Here is a 14,680-nt window from a genome sequence, read left to right as displayed (position 1 = left end):
AGGGCCTGTCGTCTGGGTTTGTTTCCTACACTAATCACTGTGTGGGTACACACACACGCATGTGCATACACACACACACACACATCTGTGGAGAGCAGATTGGTCATTATGTGCTCACCCTCCTCTGCACTACTATTATTGTAGTGTGAGGTTCAGATCGTTCTGGTCAGAAACAAGAGGGTATGGTTTAACCTCAGACCTACTGACACACACATTCCAATGAGTAAGGTTCTGCTCCTCTCTAATGAATGATGCTGTCCTAGCTAAACTGAGGACAGTCAGGGAACACAACCAGAGAACATAGAAATGGAGCAACAGGTGGGAGTAGACTACCAAAAGCATTGTGGAAATAGCTATTTTGTGTGTAAATGCAGCATAGGCATACTATAACGTTCTTCAAGTCCTGAGGGTCAAAACATTGTCTATAAAGCACATGGGTGCAAAGATTGCAGTGTGCTATGTGTTCCCTACCTTTTACAGGTTATGTAATCACTTGAATAGAGTCTTTGGCCACAATACACACACACACACACACACACGCACACACACACACACACACACTTACACACTCCATTAATGGACTTCTGAATGTAGATTTTTTTCTCTTGCTTTGTTTGCTCTTTTCCATATTATGTCTTTCTCTGAAATCAATAACTTGCTATCAGATAACATTCATATATACATGTATATAAATGTTATCTGATGTTAGTAAGTTATTGATTTCATGAACCTTATTTCAAAAGCTACACATATTAATATGGGATATTTTCCTTTCCCACTATCAATTTCTGAGACTCACTTATATAATATAGCAGTAGCAATACATTTTTACATTTGACATTTTTGTCATTTAGCAGACGCTCTTATCCAGAGCGACTTACAGGAGCATTTAGGGTAAAGTGCCTTGCTCAAGGGCACATCGACAGATTTTTCACCTAGTCGGCTCGGGGATTCAAACCAGCGCCCGTCTGGTTACTGGCCCAACGCTCTTAACCACTAGGCTACCTGCCGCAATACAAGGATACGACATCTATTAGAAGAGACAGGAATGCTTATGGGGGACGTGTTGCTGTATTCAGAGCCACACCCCTGTAATGCTTAGAGAAGATCTTTTGTCAAGTGTTATTGAAGTGTTGTGGTTGCAGGTTCACTTGGCACATCTAAAGCCTTTTCTTTTGGGCTGTTGTTATAGGCCACCAAGTGCTAACAGTGAGTATCTAAATAATGTGTGTGAAAACCTTGATAGTGTATGTGATGTAAACAGAGAGGTCTACTTTCTTTAGGACCTGAATATTGACTGGTTTTCATCAAGATGGCCGCTCAAGAGGAAGCTTTTCACTGCAACCAGTGCCTGTAATCTGGTTCAGGTTATTAATCAACCTACCAGGGTGTTTACAAACACTACAGGAACAAGATCATTCACATGTATTGATCACATTTTTACTAATGTTGTAGAACTTTGTTCTGAAGCTGTATCCGTCCCCATTGGATGCAGTGATCACAATATAGTGGCTATATCCAGGAAAGACAAAGTTCCAAAAGCTGGGCCTAAAATAGTGTATAAGTGACTCTTATGTGGATGATGTTAAACATATTTGTTGGTCTGATGTGATGAATAAGGAGCATCCAGACGCTGCACTTGATACATTTATGAAATTGCTTCTTCCAATTATTGATAAACATGCACCTGTTAAGAAACTGTTTGTACTGTTCAGGCTCCATGGATTGATGAGGAATTGAAAAAAAACAACTGTATGGTTGAAAGAGATGAGGCAAAAGGAGTCTGGCTGCACATCTGACTGGCTGGCTTACTGCAAATTGAGAAACTTCGTGCCTAAACTCAACAAAAATAAAAAATAAATTTATCAAGGCACAAGGCGAGACCCAGATGCAGACACAGGAGGCAGATGGTTGGAGTCTTACAATGTTTATTAATCCAAAGGGGTAGGCAAGAGAATGGTCGTGGACAGACAAAAAGGTCAAAACCAGATCAGAGTCCAGGAGGTACAGAGTGGCAGACAGGCTCGTGGTCAAGGCAGGCAGAATTGTCAAGCAGGCGGGTACAGAGTCCAGAAAAAGGCAAGGGTCAAAACCGGGGGGACTAGAAAAAGGAGAATAGCAAAAAGGAGTATGGGAAAAACACGCTGGTTGATTTGACTAAACATACAAGATGAACTGGCACAGAGAGACAGGAAACACAGGGATAAATAAACTGGGGGAAATAAGCGACACCTGGAGGGGGTGGAGACAATCACAGGAACAGGTGAAACAGATCAGGGCGTGACAACTGTATCATGAATCCAAGATCAATGATATAAAGAATGATGGGAACTTTAAAGGAAATTATGGGTAGAAAGACAAATTCAACTCCATCTTTCATCAAATTAGATGGCTTATTCATCACAAAACCAGTTGATGTAGGCAATTATTTTAATGATTACTTCATTGGCAAAGTGGACAAACTTAGGCAGGAAATGCCAACAACGAACAGTGAGCCATCGTACTCATACATAAAAAAAACTAATAATGAAAGAAAAGCATTGTAAGTTAGAATTTTTATAGTTGGGAGAGGTGGAAAAAGTATTGTTATCGATCAATAATGACAAACTTCCTAGCATTGACAACTTAGATGGACAGCTACTGAGGATGGTAGCTGACACTATAGCCACTCCTATCTGTCATATCTTTAATCTGAGCCCAGAGGAACGTCTTTGACCTCAGGCCTGGAGGGAAGCCAAAGTAATTCCGCTACCCAAGAGTGGTAAAGCGGCCTTTACTGGTGTCAAGGGGTGGGTGTAGCTGGTGCATGGAGGTCAGGCGCAGGAGAGCAGAGATGAGGGAACACGAAGCACTTTACTGAGGCAAATAGTAAGACCATAACGCAACAGCGTCACCAAAACCAAATGCCCAAAATAAGTAAGGCAGCACAAAGAACCACAAACAAAGTACAAAGTAAAGGCTGCCACAAAACACAGGTATACATAAAACCTGGCGCTAACCAGCCAGAAGCGTGCCAACCTCGACAATAAACAATTTCACACACAGATATGGGGGGGAACAGAGGGCTAAATACACAACAAGTAATGAGGGAATGTAAACCAGGTGTGTGGGAAAACAAGACAAAACAAATGGAAAATGAAAGGTGGATTGGCGATGGCTAGAAGACCGGTGACTTCGACCGCCGAACGCCGCCCGAACAAGGAGAGGAACCGTCTTCGGCGGAAGTCGTGACAACTGGTTCTAACAGCAGACCTATCAGCTTGCTGCTAGCTCTTAGCAAACTGTGTTTGACCAAACACAATGGTATTTCTCTGTAATCAAATTAACAACAGACTTTCAGCATACTTTAGAGAAGGGCACTCAACATATACTGCTCTGACACAAATGGCTGATGATTGGTTGAAAGAAATTGATAATAAGAAGATTGTGGGAGCTGTACTGTTAGATTTCAGTGCAGCCTTTGATGTTATTATCATAACCTGTTGTTGAGAAAATGTATGTGTTATGGCTTTTCAACCGCTGCCATATTGTGGATTCAGAGCTATCTGTCTAATAAAACTCAGAGGCTTTTCTTAATTAGAAGCTTCTCTCATGTCAAACATGTAAATTGTGGTGTAATGCAGGGCAGCTCTCTAGGCCCTCTACTATTTTCTATTTTTACCAGTGACCTGCCATTGGCATTAAACAAAACATGTGTTTCTATGTATGCTGATGATTCAGTCATATACATATCAGCAACCACAGCTAATGAGGTCACTGAAACCCTTAACAAAGAGTTGCAGTCTGTTTTGGCATGGGTGGCCAGTAATAAACTGGTCCTGAACATCTCTAAAACAAAGATTATGTATTTGGTACAAATCATTCCCTAAGTTATAGACATCAGCTGAATCTGGTAATGAATGGTGTTGCTGTTGAACAAGTTGAGACTAAATGACTGTCTTGGTCAAAACATATAGATTCAAAGGTTGTAAAGATAGGGAGAGGTATGTCCGTAATAAAGCAGATGCTCTGCTTTTTTGACACCACACTCCACAAAGCCTGCAGGCTCTAGTTTTATCTCATCTTGATTATTGTCCAGTCAGGTGAAGTGCTGCAAAGGAAGACCTAGTTAAGCTGCAGCTGGTCCAGAAAAGAGCAGCACGTCTTGCTCTTCATTGATATCAGAGGGCTAATATTAATACTATACACGCGAGTCTCTCTTGGCTGAGAGTTGAGGAAAGACTGACTGCGTGACTTCTTGTTTTTTATAAGAAACATTAATGTGTTGGAAACTCCAAATTGTTTGCATAGTCAACTTACACATAGCACTGACACTTACCGCACCAGACATGCTACCAGGGGTCTTTTCACAGTTCCCAGGTCCAGAACAAATTCAAGGAAAAGTATAGTATTATACAGAGCCATGAGTGCATGGAACTCTTCCATCTTATATAGCGCAACTGAACAGCAAACCTCACGGCACAACGCCTCTCCCCCATGTGACCTACTTGTGTGTATGTACTGACTCATAGGAATCAGGTGAGACCCAGATGTAGACCGTGTCGAAGTAAAAATGTTTATTAGAGCAACAGGGGCAAAGGTACAGGACGGCAGGCAGGCTTAGGGTCAGGTCAGCTCAGGTCAGGCAGAGGTCGGTAATCCAGAGGTGGGGCAAAGGTACAGGACGGCAGGCAGGCTTAGGGTCAGGTCAGGTCAGGTCAGGCAGAGGTCGGTAATCCAGAGGTGGGGCAAAGGTACAGGACGGCAGGGAGGCAGGTTCAAGGTCAGGAGCAGGCAGGGGTCAAAACCAGGAGGACGAGAAAAGAGAGACGGGGGAAAAGCAGGAGCTGATACAAAAAACACTGGTAGGCTTGAACAAACAAGATGAACTGGCAACAGGCAGACAGAGAACACAGGTATATATACACAGGGGATGATGGGGAAGATGGGCGACACCTGGAGGGGGGTGGAGACAATCAGGAAGACAAGTGAAACAGATCAGGGTGTGACACTGACGTGTATGCGTAACTGATAGATGCACACACATGCTACATGTTAATGTTTTTAAATGTATGCAAACTGTAAAGTCTTTTGTCTGTAATGTCTTTTTCGTTATGTGTCGGACACCAGTAAGACTAGCTGTCGCCATTGGCGTCGTCTAATGGATGTTGATTAAGGCAGCCCCCCGCACCTCTCTCTTTCAGAGGAGTTGGGTTAAATGTGGAAGACACATTTCAGTTGAAGGCATTCAGTTGTACAACTGACTAGGTATCCCCCTTTCCCTTTCCCTAATGGGGATCCTAATAAATCAAAACCACCCCCAGGAGCCCTGTCTTTCTACCCTCTGCCCAGATCGAGACATGCACCGTCGTAATTGTTCCTCTCTAATTAAATCAAATTAACACAACCCTTTCCTAGTTATCAGCATGGAGTTTTATCCACCCTCAATACAATGGATAATCCCTATAATGCAGTGGTGGAAAAAGTACCCAACAATCATACTTGAGTAAAAGTAAAGATACCTTAATAGAAAATGACTCAAGTAAAAGTAAAGTAGTCACCCAGTAAAATTCTACTTGATTAAAAGTATAAAAGTATTTGGTTTAAAATATACTTAAGTATCAAAAGTAAAAGCATAAATACTTTCAAATTCCCTATATTAAGCAAACCAGATGGCACCATTTTCTTGTTAATTTATTTACTGAAAGCCACGGGCACACTCCAACATTCAGACACCATTTACAAATGAAGCATGTGTGTTAGTGAGTCTGCCAGATCAGAGGCAGTAGGAATGACCAGGGATGTTCTGTTGATAAGTGCGTGAATTTGACTATTTTCCTGTCCTGCTAAGCATTCAAAATGTAACGAGTACTTTTGGGTGTCAAGGAAAATGTATGCAGTAAAAAGTACAATATTTTCTTAAGGAATGTAGTGAAGTAAAAGTAAAAGTAGTCAAAAATATAATAGTAAAGTAAAGTACAGATACCCCAAAAAACGACCTAAGTTGTACTTTAAAGTATTTTTTCTTAACTACTTTACACCACTGCCTACAGGTACTAAAACGTAGGGTACAGATCTATTATAGCCCACTTTACATGACGGACAGGCATACTTTTAGTGGTTCTCAAACCTCTCCCCGGGACCCCTATACATTTCACAATTTTGTTGTGTCCCTGAATTAGCTCACCTGATTCACCTAGGAAAGGGCTTGATTATTAGTTGACAAGTTGAATCAGGTATGCTACCTCTGGAACAGATCAAATACATGGAATGGCTGGGGGTCCCCGAGGAGAGGTTTGAAACCCACTGCTAAGAGGAAGCATAAGGAATCGCTTTTACCTAGACAGACAGGCAGACAAACAGACAGAGACACACACACACAGACAGACAGACTTTATTATTTCCACAGCCCATCGTACAAGCAGGATGAAGGTAACATCACTCAGACAAGAAGAGCCCGACCTGACGCCCCTCTCAGTCTGGACCAGTTTAGATTCCCCAACGCTGTCTGGACGTCTAACAGAGATCCACATCTAATTCAGCCTTTGTCTGTCTAAACTCTAGGTGAGGCCTGGGAATTTATACATCAGAGATTTGGACGGTTTGCTGCGATCGATCGATCTCTAATGGTGGCACTGCGTGATTAATCATCAGGCCAATTACCGCGGTGCCACCCAGAAATCACAAGCTAACCATGCCAGAAGTAAAACGAGACTCTTGGTGTGTGTGTGTGTGTGTGCGTGTGCATGTGTGCGTGCGTGTGTGTGAGAGATCGATCAATTGTCAGGAAGCGTTTAAAAAGAGATGCAAAGAGAGACGGCGCCTACTTCCGGCGCCGAAAAGAGATGGCCGCCTCGCTTCGCGTTCCTTGGAAAATATGCAGTATTTTGTTTTTTTATGTGTTATTTCTTACATCGGTACCCCAGGTAATCTTAGGTTTCATTACATACAGTCGGGAGGAACTACTGAATATACGATTAACGTCAACTCATCATCGTTCCTACCAGGAATATGACTTTCCCGAAACGGATCCAGTGTTTTGCCTTCCACCCAATACAATGGATCTGATCCCAGCCGGCGACCCTGTGCGACGCCGTAAAAGGGGCAAACGAGGCGGTCTCGTGGTCAGGCTTCGGAGACGGGCACATCGCGCTCCACTCCCTAGCATACTACTCGCCAATGTCCAGTCTCTTGACAATAAGGTTGATGAAATCCGAGCACGGGTAGCATTCCAGAGAGACATCAGGGATTGCAACGTGCTCTGCTTCACGGAAACATGGCTAACTCAAGAGACGCTAACGGAGTCGGTGCAGCCAGCTGGTTTCTTCATGCATCGCGCCGACAGAAACAAACATCTTTCTGGTAAGAAGAGGGGCGGGGGGGTATGCCTTATGATTAACGAGACGTGGTGTGATCATCATAACAACACACAGGAACTCAAGTCATTCTGTTCACCTGATCTAGAACTCCTCACAATCAAATGTCGACCGCATTATCTACCAAGGGAATTCTCTTCAATCATAATCACAGCCGTATATATTCCCCCCCAAGCAGACACATCGATGGCCCTGAACGAACTTTATCTGACTCTTTGTAAACTGGAAACCACACACCCTGAGGCTGCATTCATCGTAGCTGGGGATTTTAACAAGGCTAATCTAAAAACAAAACTCCCTAAATTCTATCAGCATATTGATTGTGCTACCAGGGCTGGAAAAACCCTAGATCATTGTTATACTAATTTCCGCGACGCATATAAGGCCCTCCCCCGCCCCCCTTTCGGAAAAGCTGACCACGACTCCATTTTGTTGATTCCAGCCTACAAACAGAAACTAAAACAACAAGCTCCCGCGCTCAGGTCTGTTCAACGCTGGTCCGACCAATCTGAATCCACGCTTCAAGACTGCTTCGATCACGCGGATTGGAATATGTTCCGCATTGCGTCCAACAACAATATTGACGAATATGCTGATTCGGTGAGCGAGTTCATTAGGAAGTGCATTGACGATGTCGTACCCACAGCAACGATTAAAACATTCCCAAACCAGAAACCGTGGATTGACGGCAGCATTCGCGTGAAACTGAAAGCGCGAACCACTGCTTTTAACCAGGGCAAGGTGACCGGAAGCATGACCGAATACAAACAGTGTAGCTATTCTCTCCGCAAGGCAATCAAACAGGCTAAGTCCCAGTACAGAGACAAAATCGAGTCGCAATTCAACAGCTCAGACACAAGAGGTATGTGGCAGGGTCTACAGTCAATCACGGATTACAAAAAGAAAACCAGCCCCGTCGCGGACCAGGATGTCTTGCTCCCAGACAGGCTAAACAACTTTTTTGCCCGCTTTGAGGACAATACAGTGCCACTGACACGGCCCCCTACCAAAACCTGCGGGCTCTCCTTCACTGCAGCCGAGGTGAGTAAAACATTTAAACGTGTTAACCCTCGCAAGGCTGCAGGCCCAGACGGCATTCCCAGCCGCGTCCTCAGAGCATGCGCAGACCAGCTGGCTGGTGTGTTTACGGACATATTCAATCAATCCTTATCCCAGTCTGCTGTTCCCACATGCTTCAAGAGGGCCACCATTGTTCCTGTTCCCAAGAAAGCTAAGGTAACTGAGCTAAACGACTACCGCCCCGTAGCACTCACTTCCGTCATCATGAAGTGCTTTGAGAGACTAGTCAAGGACCATATCACCTCCACCCTACCGGACACCCTAGACCCACTCCAATTTGCTTACCGACCCAATAGGTCCACAGACGACGCAATCGCAACCACACTGCACACTGCCCTAACCCATCTGGACAAGAGGAATACCCATGTGAGAATGCTGTTCATCGATTACAGCTCAGCATTTAACACCATAGTACCCTCCAAACTCGTCATCAAGCTCGAGACCCTGGGTCTCGACCCCGCCCTGTGCAACTGGGTCCTGGACTTCCTGACGGGCCGCCCCCAGGTGGTGAGGGTAGGTAACAACATCTCCACCCCGCTGATCCTCAACACTGGGGCCCCACAAGGGTGCGTTCTGAGCCCTCTCCTGTACTCCCTGTTCACCCACGACTGCGTGGCCATGCACGCCTCCAACTCAATCATCAAGTTTGCGGATGACACTACAGTGGTAGGCTTGATTACCAACAACGACGAGACGGCCTACAGGGAGGAGGTGAGGGCCCTCGGAGTGTGGTGTCAGGAAAATAACCTCACACTCAACGTCAACAAAACAAAGGAGATGATTGTGGACTTCAGGAAACAGCAGAGGGAGCACCCCCCTATCCACATCGACGGGTCAGTAGTGGAGAAGGTGGAAAGTTTTAAGTTCCTCGGTGTACACATCACGGACAAACTGAATTGGTCCACCCACACAGACAGCGTTGTGAAGAAGGCGCAGCAGCGCCTCTTCAACCTCAGGAGGCTGAAGAAATTCGGCTTGTCACCAAAAGCACTCACAAACTTCTACAGATGCACAATCGAGAGCATCCTGTCGGGCTGTATCACCGCCTGGTACGGCAACTGCTCCGCCCACAACCGTAAGGCTCTCCAGAGGGTAGTGAGGTCTGCAGAACGCATCACCGGGGGCAAACTACCTGCCCTCCAGGACACCTACACCACCCGATGTCACAGGAAGGCCATAAAGATCATCAAGGACAACAACCACCCAAGCCACTGCCTGTTCACCCCGCTATCATCCAGAAGGCGAGGTCAGTACAGGTGCATCAAAGCAGGGACCGAGAGACTGAAAAACAGCTTCTATCTCAAGGCCATCAGACTGTTAAACAGCCACCACTAACATTTAGCGGCCGCTGCCAACATACTGACTCAACTCCAGCCACTTTAAAAATGGGAATTGATGGAAATTATGTAAAAATGTACCACTAGCCACTTTAAACAATGCCACTTAATATAATGTTTACATACCCTACATTACCCATCTCATATGTATATACTGTACTCTATATCATCTACTGCATCTTGCCATCTTTATGTAATACATGTACCACTAGCCACTTTAAACTATGCCACTTTATGTTTACATACCCTACAGTACTCATCTCATATGTATATACCGTACTCTATACCATCTACTGCATCTTGCCATGCCGTTCTGTACCACCACTCATTCATATATCTTTATGTACATATTCTTCATCCCTTTACACTTGTGTGTGTGTATAAGGTAGTAGTTGTGGAATTGTTAGGTTAGATTACTTGTTGGTTATTACTGCATTGTCGGAACTAGAAGCACAAGCATTTCGCTACACTCGCATTAACATCTGCTAACCATGTGTATGTGACTAATAAATTTGATTTGATTTGATTTGATTTGATTTGATTTGATTGGCCTTTGTGATGTGACGCTTTTGTTATTTGGTACAGGAGCCAACTGCAATCGTCTCAGTCGTGAATTATTAAGGCTTGTTGGCTTGTTGAAGGTCAAATGATAAAAGGTTGATTGAAAGGTGCTAAATGCTGCTCTCTTAGGAAAGTCAAGACACACCATTCAAGTCATCCTTAATGTTATGTTTGCTTTGCCAGCCACAGGTCAATCCTACTCTTTGTCATTTTGACAACACATAATTGTGTGTCTGTGTGAGCGTGCGTGCCTGCATAACGGCTTGCGTGTGTCTGCCATGTCCATTTCGGTTACAAAACGGATGGTCAAATATAAAACTCCCTGTCATCCTCGAGTTGGCACAGCGTGAGATGATAATGTTATTCTGTTATTGATCACAGCAGAGATCTATTAGGCTCCACCTCCAAGAGAAACAATATTCCCTATATAGTGCTGGGCGCTGGTGAAAAGTAGTGGACTATGTAGGGAATAGGGTGCCATTTGGGATACAACCTGTGTCTGATATGGTGCAATGCAGCACGGGGCATCTTTATCGAGCTGCTGCTATGTAGACAACTGATTAAGTATCCTATTTGGAGGGCCACAAACAAAACGCTTTACCTCAGGTAGTTATCATCAAAGGTGGTGTAAATGGACCCGAGTAAAAACACCTGATCTCTAGAGCTGTAATAGAAGTCTGATAGTTTTGTTGAGGAATCTAGTGTCTATAGTTTGGGCTTTGGTTTGCCCAATTAAGTTATCCAATATGTCTGGGGATGGAGACCTGGACTTTTAAAAGCTTCCGTGGCCTTGAGGAGAACATAACAGTAACTTTCTAGAAAAAATCTATTGTGGGAAATCAGTTCTCAAACAATTCCCTCACACACTCCCATTTCCTCGTAAGAAACCTTGCCTAACAGCTGACTTTGAGAATTCCTATGCTGTTGAAATAAACCATTCTGGTTCCATTTCTTATGACATATCATTTTTTCATAAGACTCATCAACTCCTGTGTCTGAGCAGAATGGTTCTGGGTGGAAGCCAGAGTGATGAATAGTCAAGCAGGATGTTGAATTGGATGAATATATGTAATATTTAGACTTCCTATAGAGCTGTGTATGAGGCAAGTGCAGCTGTGACGCTTGCACACACATACTCAAACATGGCCATGCTTTATACTAAGTGACAATGTTCCTCACTTGTGATCTTATTAACCTGGCCTATGGATGCCTTATATGAACTATGCACAGACCTGGAATGAAACAAGCTCAGTCTGTGATGCATGTCTGATATTATACACATTCGTTCTTCTGTGGATCAACCTCCATCAAATTGATGGTCTGCTTTGACTCAGGATAGAGAGAAACTGTCCACTCACTGTTTGCTGCTTGCAAAGGGGGATTTCAATGTATGTGTCTGTTTGAGAACAAGAGAACAGAGAGAGAGACAAAGATAGATAGACAGGCAGGCAGGCGGGCGGGCGAGCGGGCAGGCGGGCGGGCGGGCAGATAGATAGATAGATAGAGTGGTAGGAAAGAATGAGAGAATGAGAGTCTTTAGGGGTGGAGATGTGGGGGCGGACACCGTAGTAATGGCATCAGAGGGTGAGGGAGAGGTGGGAGTGGGAGGAGAGAGAGAGGCGAGGAGGAGGGTGAGAAGACAGGGAAAGGTCGTGTTGAGCGGAGCATGCATGGAACATCTAGGCCTATACCCCACAGGAAGAACCACATACATCTGGTGTTGGAGACACCTGTGGAGATCAGGGGAAATTCCAACCTGTCTCCAGCACATCATGTTGCTATGCACACTTCTTTCAAAATGAGAGAGCCTGAAAATAACACAAATATGTGATATGACATGACTTGACATGGTAGAGAGCCCTGTGGCAATGTAATATATATATTATTTCCATCACCCCAATTATGGGATGAAACCTATGCTGACTGCTGTACTCAGTGAGGTATTTCACATCATCACTAAAGCCATCCATCTCAGCGGTGAGTGGTGTGGAAACTACAGTGTTTCCCTCAGATGGGGCTAAAGGATGGGTTGTTTCATACTGTGCTACTCCGTCTATAAACACATTCACTCAACCTCCTTGAGAAGGAAGGAGCTCTCACTTTGCAAGTGCTGGCTCTCCTCTTCATACAGCTCCGACTACTTTTAACCGAGGCCCATAGCGCAGTGGTCAAATGTAGTGCACTATATAGGGAAGAGGGTGCCATTTGGGACACAGTCCGTGTGTGGGTGCCAAGATAGTCACAGAATCTGGAGCAAATACAGTTTAAATTGGCGAAGGGGAGCACTGCGTTAGAAAAACCTAACCAAACCATACTCCTGCCATGATGGGGTGTAAAAATAGCATTGTGCAAGTAAGTGATTCAGAAATGCGGTGTGACATGATTCCCAACAATGTATCATGTCACACTCCAATACGCAATGTGAAGGCTTCTGTCTTCTTGACTTCAACCATCTTGACTCACGTTTTTTCTACCTAACAGGAGAGTGAGTTTTGTTGTGGGGCATAGCTAGCTTAAACAACTCTAATATCCCCTCCAGGCATTTGCAAAATGATTGTTCATAAAAAATTTGCCCCATCATGGTTTATTAACCAAGGCTAAAAATAATACAAAATTATGTAAAACGAACCTGGCAGATTCCCTCATCAAATCAGCCAACATGAAAAAATATATATACTATATGATTGTATAAACACTATATTATACACTTGCAGACTTTACTGTAGTGTTTTGGAGATGACTGTAGTGTTGAGGTTGATGACCCCATAAATACCTTTCTCCCTTTTCTCTCTCTACTCTACAGAATGGACTCTTTGTTAACATAGAGAGAGTATGGCAACATCAAAAGGTTGGGATGGAACATTGGGATGGAAGGTTGGAACAATATTTCGGTAATCCAACCAGTTGAAAGTGTCCGTTGCTACTTAAAGAATATGATGTCAGATCAGTTATTTATTTAGTAAATAAATAATGAAACAACATTTTGTATTGCTGATTCAACTTGTTAGCCAGGGTTCGTGAAGATAACCAAGAATTTTACGACGTTCAGATGAGACTGAATAAGGTGACGATTAATAATTGACTGCCATTGATATAAAAGATGACCATATCTTTAAGAGTTTATTCAGAAGACAACAGCTCCATAAACATTCTTCCGTGGTGCCCCGACTTCCTAGTTAATTACATCTACATGATTAGTTTAATCAGGTAATATTAATTACAAAGAATTTATTTGATAAAATAGCATGTCATATATAATTGAATCCATATTAAAGAAATGAAAGTACCTTAGTAATTACTGTAGTGTTTTTGCCGACTGTAGTATACTGTAGTATTTACTGTAGTGTTTTTGTTTTATTATCTTTGACATATAGTGCATTCGGAAAGTATTCAGACCACTTGACTTTTTCCACATTTTGTTACATTTACAGACATATTCTAATATTGATTACATTCTTTTTACCCACACACAATACCCCATAATGACAAAGAAAAACGTTTTTTTAGAAATTTTATCAAATGTATAAAAGATAAAAAACTGAAATATAACATTTACATAAGTATTCAGACCCTTTGCTCAGTACTTTGTTGAAGCACCTTTGGCAAAGATTACAGTCTTGAGTCTTCTTGGGTATGAAACTACAATCTTGGCACGCCTGTATTTGGGGAGTTTCTCACATTCTTCTCTGCAGATCCTCTCAAGCTCTGTCAGGTTGGATGGGGAGTGTCGCTGCACAGCTATTTTCAGATCTCTCCAGAGATGTTTGATCGGGTAAAGGGTCCAGGCTCTGGCTGGACCACTCAAGGACATTCAGAGACTTGTCCCAAAGCCACTCCTGCATTGCCTTGGCTGTGTGCTTGGGGTCGATGTCCTGTTGGAAGGTGAACCTTTGCCCCTGTCTGTGGTCCTGAGCACTCTGGAGTAGGTTTTCATCAAGGATCTCTCTGTACTTTGCTCCGTTCATCTTTCCCTCAATCCTCACTCGTCTCCCAGTTCCTACCGCTGAAAAACATCCACACAGCATGGTGCTGCCACCACCATGCTTCACCGTAGGGATGGTGCCAGGTTTCCTCCAGACGTGACGCTTGGCATTCAGAACAAAGAGTTCCATCTTGGTTTCATCAGACCAGAGAATCTTGTTTCTCAGGGTTTGAGAGTCTTTAGGTGCCTTTTGGCAAACTCCAAGTGGGCTGTCATGTGCCTTTTACTGAGGAGAGGCTTCTGTCTGGCCACTCTACCATAAAGGCCTGATTGGTGGAGTGCTGCAAAGATGGTTGTCCTTCTGGAAGGTTCTCCCATATCCACAGAGGAACTCTGGAGCTCTGTCATAGTGACCATCGGGTTCT

This window comes from Salvelinus alpinus, chromosome 37 (genome assembly GCF_045679555.1).
Source record: "Salvelinus alpinus chromosome 37, SLU_Salpinus.1, whole genome shotgun sequence".
Lineage (NCBI taxonomy): Eukaryota > Metazoa > Chordata > Actinopteri > Salmoniformes > Salmonidae > Salvelinus > Salvelinus alpinus.
This window is presented reverse-complemented; position numbering follows the sequence as displayed.